This window comes from Triticum dicoccoides, chromosome 7A, assembly GCF_002162155.2.
Source record: "Triticum dicoccoides isolate Atlit2015 ecotype Zavitan chromosome 7A, WEW_v2.0, whole genome shotgun sequence".
In the NCBI taxonomy this organism is placed as follows: domain Eukaryota; kingdom Viridiplantae; phylum Streptophyta; class Magnoliopsida; order Poales; family Poaceae; genus Triticum; species Triticum dicoccoides.
In genome coordinates, this window is record NC_041392.1 from 193,808,574 (window position 1) to 193,819,714 (window position 11,141).

An 11,141-nucleotide genomic window follows, 5' to 3' on the forward strand; every position below is an offset into this window, starting at 1 on the left:
TTATTAAGTGCTTGATACTATATTTGAACCTTTTTTGAGTTGTTGATTGCTTTTTGGTAGAGCTACCAGCTCTTATGGAGATGCTCATGTTGTATGTCTTGTTATCCATAATTTGTACTAGCATTCTATGCAATTAGATGCCATGACAAGCCATGTAGCATATTTATTTATTGCCTCCAACATGCCATCATTTTACTCTGTGCATCTCAGCAAGTATAAATCTGTCAGCTATAAAACTTTGCGAATTTGCTTGATGGTTCCCACTAAACTATAAACCCCCCCTTTTGTTCTCAAAGTAAGCCACTGACATCCGGGTCCCACGGCAGTCACGCACACACAAATGCTCCCAGTCATGTGGCCCCTGGCCCACTGGTCATCCTCGATGGCTATCCAACCTTAGTGTGCCTCTACCAATAACAATAGCCCTTTCTGTTATAAAACTATGCAACTTTGCTTGAAGGTTGCCACTAAAAATATAATTCCTATGGCCATGCTTCCGAAAAATTATTTGCATTATGTTGTCAATACTTTCATGCCATGCCTTTTGTTGCTATGACAAGTTGATGTTGCATGGTAGAATCTTGCTCGAAAGTGGCCATGTTAATATAATTGTTTGATGTTAAAAGTAAGTTGCACTTGTGAGCTTGGTTTTGTTTGCTTGTTGTAACTATCATGTCAACACTGTTTGCCATTATAACTATTTCAGCATAACTGTAATTTTCACTAAGTCCTAACCTGTAACAACAACTTTGCCATTCGTGTTTCGCAGGAAAAAAACTGGAGTTCACAAGGCTGGAGACCTGGAGTTGTGAGGCTAGGAGGCTGATGGCACTGCTGCTGGCTGATCCTTCTTCTTCCAGCTTTTGTTCCTCCCTTTCTCTCTACTCGTTGGATTCCCGGGCTACATCCCTATGTGCTGTTAATGTATCAAGTTGATCATTTGAATTTATTGTATTAGATTTAATGTGGAAGTACCTTAATCTCTACAAAAGAGATATTGGTTCTATGACCGATAATTTCTAGGTGCATGCTTAAATTCAATATTTAGGGAGTTTTTTTGAATTGTTTGGATTGCTTACCACATGTGTCATGTGGTCAATATTTAGGGATTATTAACATATGAGAACAACAATTCGATCGCCTATGTAAATGTGTACAACATAATTTTCAAGATAAATTGAAACATGACACGTACACATGCAATTTGCCAACAAGTCCAGTTGTAGTAGAAAAAGACAGCATGTGCACGTACCCAACCGTGCCTCCTACGATTTTGTTCCATGCTTTTGTCGCCTCATGTCTTTGGAAGTAAAAAATATAAGGTGATTTTCTCATAATAAACCATTTTGGAGAGAAATTTGCAACCAACCAAAAATATCTACTACGTGCAACTTGGCCACTGTGGGGAGATTGGATCGACTCCTAGATTATAGGGTGAGGCCATCGTGATCGTGAGAGAAGAATTCTTTTTTTCGAGGGAAGGTAGGCATTTTGTGTGGTTACAAAATGGACCTAATTGTAATTAAGGAAATTATTATTTAACAGAAACCTTGCTATTTTCAAGCCATTATAAAAATAACTAAATTGTTTTGGCAAAAAAAGTTGATTATGGGTTAGTTCATTTTGTGGACACGTACGTGTAGTGGTGCATGCTGTGGGCCCAGGTGGCTCTAGGTGCATGCAGTGTATCATGCTGGCTAGGGGTGCACAAGGTAGTAACCTGGTGAATTGGGGTGAAAGTCTTGTGCTAATTCTATTTTGTGGTGTGCGACAGATGAGTCTACCCGGGGGGAATGCTTGGCTTGGGGGCCGGTGTAAGTGGTGTGGGTCTACTGCGTAAGTGGTGTGCCACATGAGTCTAGACGGCATGGATGCATGGTTTGGATCTAGCTACCTTGAGGTAACGCATCCGGTTTGCACACTGAGTGCGGGCTCGTTCCTCCGTTTTCATTGGTGCTTTCTCTCGGGTCAACGGAGAACAATCCAAACGCGCATTCTAGGTCCCGGCCTTTCTTGGGTCCTGCGTGCCATATTCGGGACAGTTGCCGCATTTCTAGGGTAGTATCATCGGGAATTCACGATCTATACCGCGTCCACATGAAATCATAGCAGGGAATGGGGTAACAACCACATGCTAAGCTCTTTGGTCCATATATATGGGCCATGTGCCACCAAAGAGAAGGGCCGCCTCAGAGCCATTGTCCATTGAGAGGAAACGAGTCTGGCCTATGAACGGTGTGTGGGGCCTGCCCCTTCATCTGCTTCAGAACTCCATGCCGCAAGATGTGGACCTTAGCAACCAAGGCTCATCCCGTGTGCCGCACGCCAACTGGACCCACACCATGCATGCACGCGTGGCCAAGTAGACACTCACTGGTCAACCTTGACAATGTACACAAGACGCATGCGCACTCATTAGCCATCTAGCCCCCAGCCATGCACACCTAGCCAGCTTCACTCAAACCGTGCATCGTTTGCCAGGTTCACCCACACCATCCATCCATTATTGACCCCACCTCAGTTCGTTAGACCTCCGACACGAGTCCCTTCGCTCGACATGCCAGGTATGTCAAAGCAACAGGCGACTACACATATTGCACACCGAGATACGACATCATTCACTAGTGCCAGCAAACATGTGCACCTGAGCATCTCTACCCATGGTGGACACTAGCGCATGGTTAGGATCGAGAAGCCTAGCGGCACATGATGTCGGCCCGATAGGCTGGGGGTGCATGACATGGGTCGAGATGAAACACATGGCATCGCATGGATCCACATTCCCCTGCCCAATACCAGACAGCGGGCATATACCAGACGGATCCAAGCGGTCGCTGATGAAGCTTGGAAGCCATGTGTTATGTGCATGCTGAATTTCAATATTTAGGAATTATTAACATACGAAAACAATAATTCAAGCATCTATGTAAAGGTGTACAACATAATTTTCAATAAAAAATGAAACATGACACGTGCACATGCAACTTGCCAACAAGTGCAGTTGTAGTACAAAAAGACAACATGTGCACGTATCCCACCATGCCTTCTACAATTTTTGTTCCATGTTTTTTCTCCACATATCTTTGGAAGGAAAAACAAAAGAATGTGATTTTCCCATAAAAAACCGTGATGGCGAGATGGTTGCAACCAACCAAGATAGATAGTGCGTGGAAGTTGTCCCCCATGGGGAGATTGGATCGACCACTCCTAGATTATAGGGCGAGGCCACCGTGAACATGATCGTGAGAGAGTGAAGAAGGATTCGTTTTTTCGAGGGAAAGGAAGTAATTTTGTGGGTTTACAAAAAGGAATGCACCCCTTTTTTGAGGGACAAAAAATGCACATTATAATGTGTAATTAATTAAATTATAATTTAACAGAAACCTTGCTATTTTCAAGCAATTTAAAAACAACTTACTTGTTTTGGCAAAAAAAATATTGATAATGCGATAGTCCATTTTCTGGACACTTACGTGTAGCGGTGCATGTTGTGGAAATCGGGGTGGAAGTCTTGTGCTAAGCTATTTTGTGGGGTGCAACATATGAGTCTACATGGGGAATGGTTGGCTTGGGGGCCGGCGTAAGTGATGTGGGTCTAGTGTCTAAGTGGTGCACCACGTGGGTCTAGACGGCGGGGGTGCATGGTTTGGATCTAGCTACCTTGAGGTAACTTGTCCGGTTTGCACAATGAATGCGGGCCCGTTCCTCCATTTTCGTCGATGCTCTCTCTTGGGTCAATGGAGAACAATCCAAAAGCGCATGCAAGGTCCCGGCCTTTCTCGAAGCCCGCGCTTGCCATATTCGGGACATTTGCCGCATTTCTAGGGCAGTATCCTTGGAAATTCAGGATCTATACCGCGGCCACATGAAATCACAGCAGGGATTGGGGGTGATAGTTCCATGCTAAGCTCTGGTCCATATATGTGCCATGTGCGACCAATGGGCACGGCCACCTCAGAGCCATTGTTACGGGGAAAAAATGCCGGGTCTCATCTACTACCGCTATAATCCGTGCAAATTCATGAGGGATCCAAATTTCTTGGGACCTTTCACGGTGTGGGTGTGGTCGAACATCGAGAGTGGCACACATAAGCCTTCACATAGGTTGTGTGTAAATGAGACCAAAACGCATCCCGGAGCTAGCCATCGAGAGGGAACAAGTCCTGCTTGTGGACAAAGACCGGGGCCCGCCCCTTCATCTGCTTCAGAACTCTGTGCTGCAAGTTGTGGGCCCTACCCACCAAGGCACATCTCGTGCGCCGCATGCAAACTGGACCCACACCATGCATGCACGCATGGCCACGTAGACAACCACCACTACTAGGAAAAGGCCTACTAATGGCGCACCTAATTTGGCCATTAATGGCGCATTAGTGGTGCGCCATTAGTAGCACGCCATTAGTATGTTTTACTAATGGCGCACCACAGATGCGCCATTAGTATCTGGTATACTAATGGCGCACCCCTGATGCACCATTAGTATATACAACAGTGCACCATTAGTATGCCTCCCAGGGGGCCATGTATACCCAGGTGCTTTGGCATACTAATGGCGCACGACAGAAAGATGCGCCATTAGTAACTTCGGCATACTAATGGCGCACTCTTTAGTGATGCGCCATTAGTATCCTTTGGCATACTAATGGCGCACTATGATGTGATGCGCCATTAGTATGAATATTAGGTTTTTTTTATTTTTTTATTTTCTGTTTTTTGCACAGGTACAAAATGTATAATTGGACAAAATATAGACAGCACACATCAACAACAGATTCATCGAATACAATAGAAGATTAGTCTCTGAATACAATTCATCATTTTAGTCTCCGAATACAAGTCATCATATTAGTCTCCGAATTGAAAAGACTGAACAAAGATATAACATTATATTACAAGTCTCGAGACCGCGAGTTTGTCTTCACATTACAAGTCGATATCGATCATCTAAACTACCATCACATAGAAGAGAGTTGCGGTCATCACGATGAGCATCATCACGATGAAACTCGTCTTCATCCGGTTCCTCCAACGCTCCCTCCCCTCTCCCGCTAGATAGCAGGCGTATCTAGATTTGGCCTCGGCCCTAGTGGCGTACCCTTTGTAACTGTTACCGCTGAATCGGTGAACCTGTCTCCGACACTCCTCCTAGTCGTCGTAGACTCCGGGAACCTTACCCTTGTACACGACATACCACGGCATCGCTATGCAGTAGCCAAACGAAACGTTAGTACCAATTCACAGACAATACATAAGAAATATATAAGTATGCAACAGAACGATCGGAAGAGAAAAGCAAGACATTAATAGCATCGATTACATCTTAAGTTGAACGACTCTCGAAACCAAAGAGACATACTACAAGTTCATTAAAGTTTAATTACAACATGAGACTCAAGGGACCGGAGCGTGGATGAAGCCGCCGTCTATCGTGGGAGTCATGAAAGAACGGGCGTTGTTAGCCTGCATTTGTAGGATTGTGTCGATGTCACTGTTGGACGGTTGATTTCTGAGGTAGAACTGCCCCGCGGTACGAAGGACATCTTGATGGATGATTTCCGCAAACTCCGACTGGATGCGAAAGAATTCTTGTCTGATGTCCGCGTCCTGGATTGCCGACACGCTCGCGGCCCAATCTTTGAGTCTACTCGGTAGCAGAAGTTGATGATGGTCCCGTACGATCGCCCGCATGTGATGGATGGCGTAGTAGGCACCCTTCTGACCGCCAGGCGGCTGCTTGACGCAGCAGAACCTCGTATTGTGGGAGAACACGTGCTTGCCGTACTTATGAATAGGCCTGGTGAAGGTGCCTCCAGATTTAACGTAGCCGGGGAGAACATCAACAAGAACCTTCTTGACATTTGTGTAGTCTATGTTCGACTGACGGTCCGGGTCGAATTACGTGGCCATGGAATATTTGGGGCTTAAGAGGATGAGTGTGCAACGTGTGTCACTGCAGAAAACACGGAATATTAAAAGAAAAACGATCGAAATCTAAGAATTCATATGTTACGGGGCGGTTGAGGGGAGGACTTACTCGGGAAAGTAAGGCACGAGGAAGTTATCCTTATCTTGGTTTGCCAGAATGACCCCTTCGAGGTAAGAACTCGCGACTTGCCGGTCCCCAGCGCTGCCCAAGATCTTGGCATGCATGTAGAAGGGGTCGACTATCACGATGTCCAGGGTCTTGTCGCGAATGATCCGCATCTCCATACTCAGCGAAAATAGCCGAACGAAGGTGTAGTGCAGCGGATGAAGGTTCAACATAGCGTGGATGTCATCAAACCGCAGGACGATCGTACCCCCGATGGAGTTATCCACAAAGCCCTTGCCCTCTGGCACCTTGGCCACAAAAACCGGGTATGCCACATCCTTCTCTCCGAGACGCCGCTTCTCCAAAGAAAGAACACTGTCATGCAGACTCCGCATAGCACCGGTTGCATCATCGAGCATATTTCTCGGTAGCATCGGCCTACCTGCCACATGCACCCTCCTCGAGATATCCTCAGGTGAAGGTGGCCCGTCCTGAGCACGGATCGTACTCGGTGCCGGCTGGCCCGCACCCTTGTTAGTCTTTCTTTTGCATGCCTTCTTCTTCTCCTGTAATGGGACCGAGTTCTGCTCACAGACCGCCTTCTTGAGTGTGTTGAGGCTGATCATATTTCGCACCTCGCCTATCTGAGGCTCGGTGAAGTCGGCAGCTGGAGGCGTCTCCTGAGAGCTGAACTGCAGACGACGCCTGTTGCAACTTGGCTTCTCCACGGTACCAGCTAGATCGCGCACGTCTTTTGTTGGGTTGGGTTCTTGAGAAGGAGGCCCCATGAAGTCGCCACCGTACCCATGATCGGCAAAGTACTGATCGACGTTGGCAAATGTATCATCGTCATCGTCGTTCTGATCCTGTGCCATATGCATGTTTCGATCCAGTGGCATAGGGATGTCCGGCACCGTTGCGGCGGTCTTGCCATGGGGCCGACTTGGTGCCGGCACGACTGGCCGTGTTGTCTTTGGGGTGGTGTCCCCCGCCCCCAAACGAATCTGGCTCTTCGGCCAAAGCAGGGGCCAGCTCAGGCAGGCGCTGAGGGTCATCACGTCATCATCGTCGGCCCCGACGGGTCGAATCGGAGGTAACAACTCGTCGCAGCCTGGCAGCACCCGAACCAGTTGAACCCTAAACAAGTTGGGTGGCATCTGGGTACCGTGGAACAAGGGGTTGCCCGGTTGAACGATTTTGCCCTTGGCGACATCGACCAACTCATTGTTCACGAAGTGCAGGAGAGTGCACGAAACATCGGCGGCGCCCTGCGAAAACATGTAGGGCGTCATGGATGCCCAGTCAAAGGCAAGGAGATGAAGTCCTCGGCCGAGAGAGGCTTAATTAGTTACCGTGATGATGGCGTCGAGCTCGGCTAATGTCGAGGCACCGCCAACGGTGGGCGTGCAGTTGACGGAGGGGCCGCTTGCTGCAGAGGTGCCGGCCGACGTACACCCGGGTGCATTAAGCTCCCATGTCGGCGTCGGAGACACCAATGTCGCCTCCACCGGAGACACCAATGGCCCCGCCATCGCATTCTGCGAGTTGCTGGCCGTGAAGCTAGGAATCGGGGGCGGCCCCTGTTGGCCGCCCACAATCCACGCACTAATCCCCTGGATCAAGGTAGGCACAATGGCGGTGATCCTCGCTCCATGTTGTTGTTGCACTTGCTCTTGGACAATCTCTGGAATCCGCGCCACCTGTGCCCTGAGTTCTTGAACCTCGCGCGCCTGGCTTTCCGAGCTGGTCTTTTTCTCCTTTCGCCCACCAGTGTTATAGTATGACGACCATTTTGTCGACAAGCCTTTGCCGGCCACACGACCAGCTGACGTCGGCTTACTGAGCTTATCCTTGTTCTTCATTACATTCAACGCCCTATTTAGAGTGGTGTCCCAAGGGTTTCTCTTAGTCGACCCCGCGCTACTACTTTCAGTCGCCTGCGGAAGGAATGTGAACCATTTAGAAATTTGGCTTCATTAATTAGAATGCAACCATATGGAGCTAATTACGCGGGGGTGTATTCCTTACCAGAACAAGCTCAAGTGCCCTGGTCTTCGGATCCGTGGTAAGCTCCTTTGTTTTCGGGTCCTTCTTGTACCGGGCCCTGACAAAGTTCCTGGTCTGCTTGTCACCATATTTATCGAAGAGGGGCGGTAGGCCTTGCTCGGCACGGTCCGCCTCCTCCTTGTCCCATATAGGCTCCGCCACTCTGTAACCGCCGGGACTGAGTGTGTGTTCCCCTAAGTTCAGCTCCCGCATTTCTTTCCCCCACTTACTTGATTCGGAGCTTGCGGTGCTCGAGCAATTGATCTTGAAGTCGTTGTAGTCATCTTCGGTGATCGAAGGATTTTTCTCCTTGATCTTCTCATAAATCTCACCTTTCTCGATCATTCTCTTCACATTGCTTTTCCAAGTAAACAGGGCCGTGCTCATCTTCGTGAGGGCAGCATTGTTCACTTTATTCCCTTTGAGGCTTGTGTTTTCAAATTCAGCGGGGAACTTGTATCGTTCGTGCAGCTTCGTGAAGAGGAGGTTGCGCAAATTCCCACGGTCAGGATGCCCGAGGTTCTCGGTGTTGATCGAGACGGTGCTCCGGAGAATGCACCCGAGCTGAAGCGAGTACCCCTTGACTATTCGTTCGGGCGCCGTTGGATTCCCGTTGGAGTCCACTTCAGTAACTTCCTCCTTGAGGGTGCGGAGCACGGTCGGGCGCCGGTTCTTCCGTTGCCTCTTCGGTTGGTTGCCATCTGTGCGTGCGCCGCCATCATCAGTGGTGGCATCCTCGGCAGCACCATCAGTGCTGGCATAAGTGGGGTCATCCTCGGCGGTACCATCAGTGGTCTCAGGATCGATGGGGAAGGCGGCGTCCTCATACAAGTGAGGTTGTTCCTCCATCTCCTGGGACAGCTCCCAAAATTTCTTGCCCCCTGAACCCCCGGCCTCATCGTTGTTGGCCATGTTTCTCTATAAATAGGAACAAAGTTTGGTCAAAAAGTTGGTTATTGTCAATGAACAAGATCATGGTCTCATCATTTAGGGTTTGTCGACACCGAGGCATCCTAAAAGCTAAGCTTTTATCATTGAGGGTTTTTCGACGCCGAGGCACCCTAAAAGCCTAAGCTTTCATCATTTCGGTTTTTATCGACACCGAGGCACCCTAAAAGCCATGCATTAGTCACAAGTACGCCGGGGCACTTGATCCTACTTAATTAACTACTAAGATACCCCGGCCCATGCATTAGTCACAAGTACCCCATATGTCCTATTTTTAGCAAAGTCATGCTAAAATTCACGGAAAATTTCAGCATGACCTTTGCTGAAAATAGGATATATGGAGTACCCGAATTTGCCGGAACGGAAGTTAATCGACATTCCAGCAAACTCAAGGGCCTCTCGGGTGGACAAGGCAAAAAAGGACACGATGGTCGGAGACATGACCTTTGCCTAACAGTTCTGAACTCCTGCCAAAACTGAACACAACATATATATACCAAGCATCTTGCCAGCTAGTAGACCAGCTAGTAGACCATCATTTGTCAGGCCAAATTGAGGCCAAACAGAGAACCAATGTGGGCATGGCACAAAGTCCATGACCCAGAACAGGAGACATACCAAGCACTAAATGAGGACAGAAACAAAAAATAGTTAAACTGTTAGGCATTATGTGTCACAGGTACTGCTACAGTTTTAAATAAGAAGATAAAAAAGAAAGCTGATGTACAAAACCTCAAAACAATGCAAAGTGCTATGGGCTAAAAAAATTACAGTAGACTAAAAAACAGGAATCATTATCTTCTATATGAAGCTGAACTAGGCAGACTGAACTGATTTTGATTTTCAAGTTCCAAAGTACCAACAAAACCATTGGTTTACGTATCAAGGTTCAGTATGGACTTTTTACTTATGAAATGGTTCCCCACCCCTAGCAAACAACTATCTTCAGACAACCTTCTAGCATATGTCCATAAACCCAATAGGCACAATGTTGTGCCTGTTAACCACGTACTGATTTAATCCAACAGCAGTTCATACTATTTCCTAGTCTTAACTCCTAACTGAAAGTCTGAAACAGATTATCAAAAGTTCGGAACAATTACAGTAGGCTAGAAAATAGGAACCTATGTGAAGCTGAACTAGGCAGACTGAACTGATTTGGGTTTTCAAATTCCAAAGTCTTCCACTAGCAGCATATCGTATTAAAGCACAATAGCATCAAAACGAATAGTTCCCATATCAAGGTTTAGTGTGGATTTTAAATCTGTCCATAATAGCATGAAAGAACTGATTTGATTCAACAACTTTTACTGAAAGTCTGAAACACATTAGGAAAAGTTTCAGACCACATAAACTGTTTTTCAGACTAGTAGTTTTGAATACCCAAACTTTTACTAAATTTGGAATTTGGAGGTCACCGACCTCTTCATCCCTTTTACTGTCAAAAAACTACTAATAGCACAAGTGACATGAAAATTCAGGAGTACGAGATCACAAAGGCCATGTCATGCTTGGCAATATTTGTTTACTGAAACTAAATGAACATTTTACTGGTAGTGTACTGATAGTGTAATCTAGCTATTGTACTGATATTTTTGTTTGTTTGAACATTTTACTGTCAATAAAAATGATGTACTGCTGCTTTCAGTTAATTCAAATTAGCTAAAACCTTTTACTGTCAAATAGTGCTAATGTTTACTCTATGAAATAAATTACTCCTCCTCTCTTCTCTTCTTCAGTTAATTAGGAATAGTTTTAGAGGTAACTAACTAAAACTATTTATCATGTTGACAACAGTAGCATGTGGACCTATCATGGTGATTTCATATCAAAATAGAGGAGTACTCCTGTTCATTTGGAGAACTCAAACAACAATTGTTATGCATCAAACTTGGGATCAACAGCAGCAAGAATCAAGCCCAATACAGAGAGGAGAGGAGCAGCAGAAGTGGACAGTGCAGCGCTGACCTCAAGCTCTTGATTGGAGTGGGGGGAGGCGGCTGGCGAGGGATTTGTGGCTCCGGCGACGGTGGTGTGGACGGGGCGGCGTCCGGGCGGCGGGGTCGCGTCGAGGCGGCGGGGCAGCGTCGAGGCAGGGTCGAGGCGGCGTCAGGGC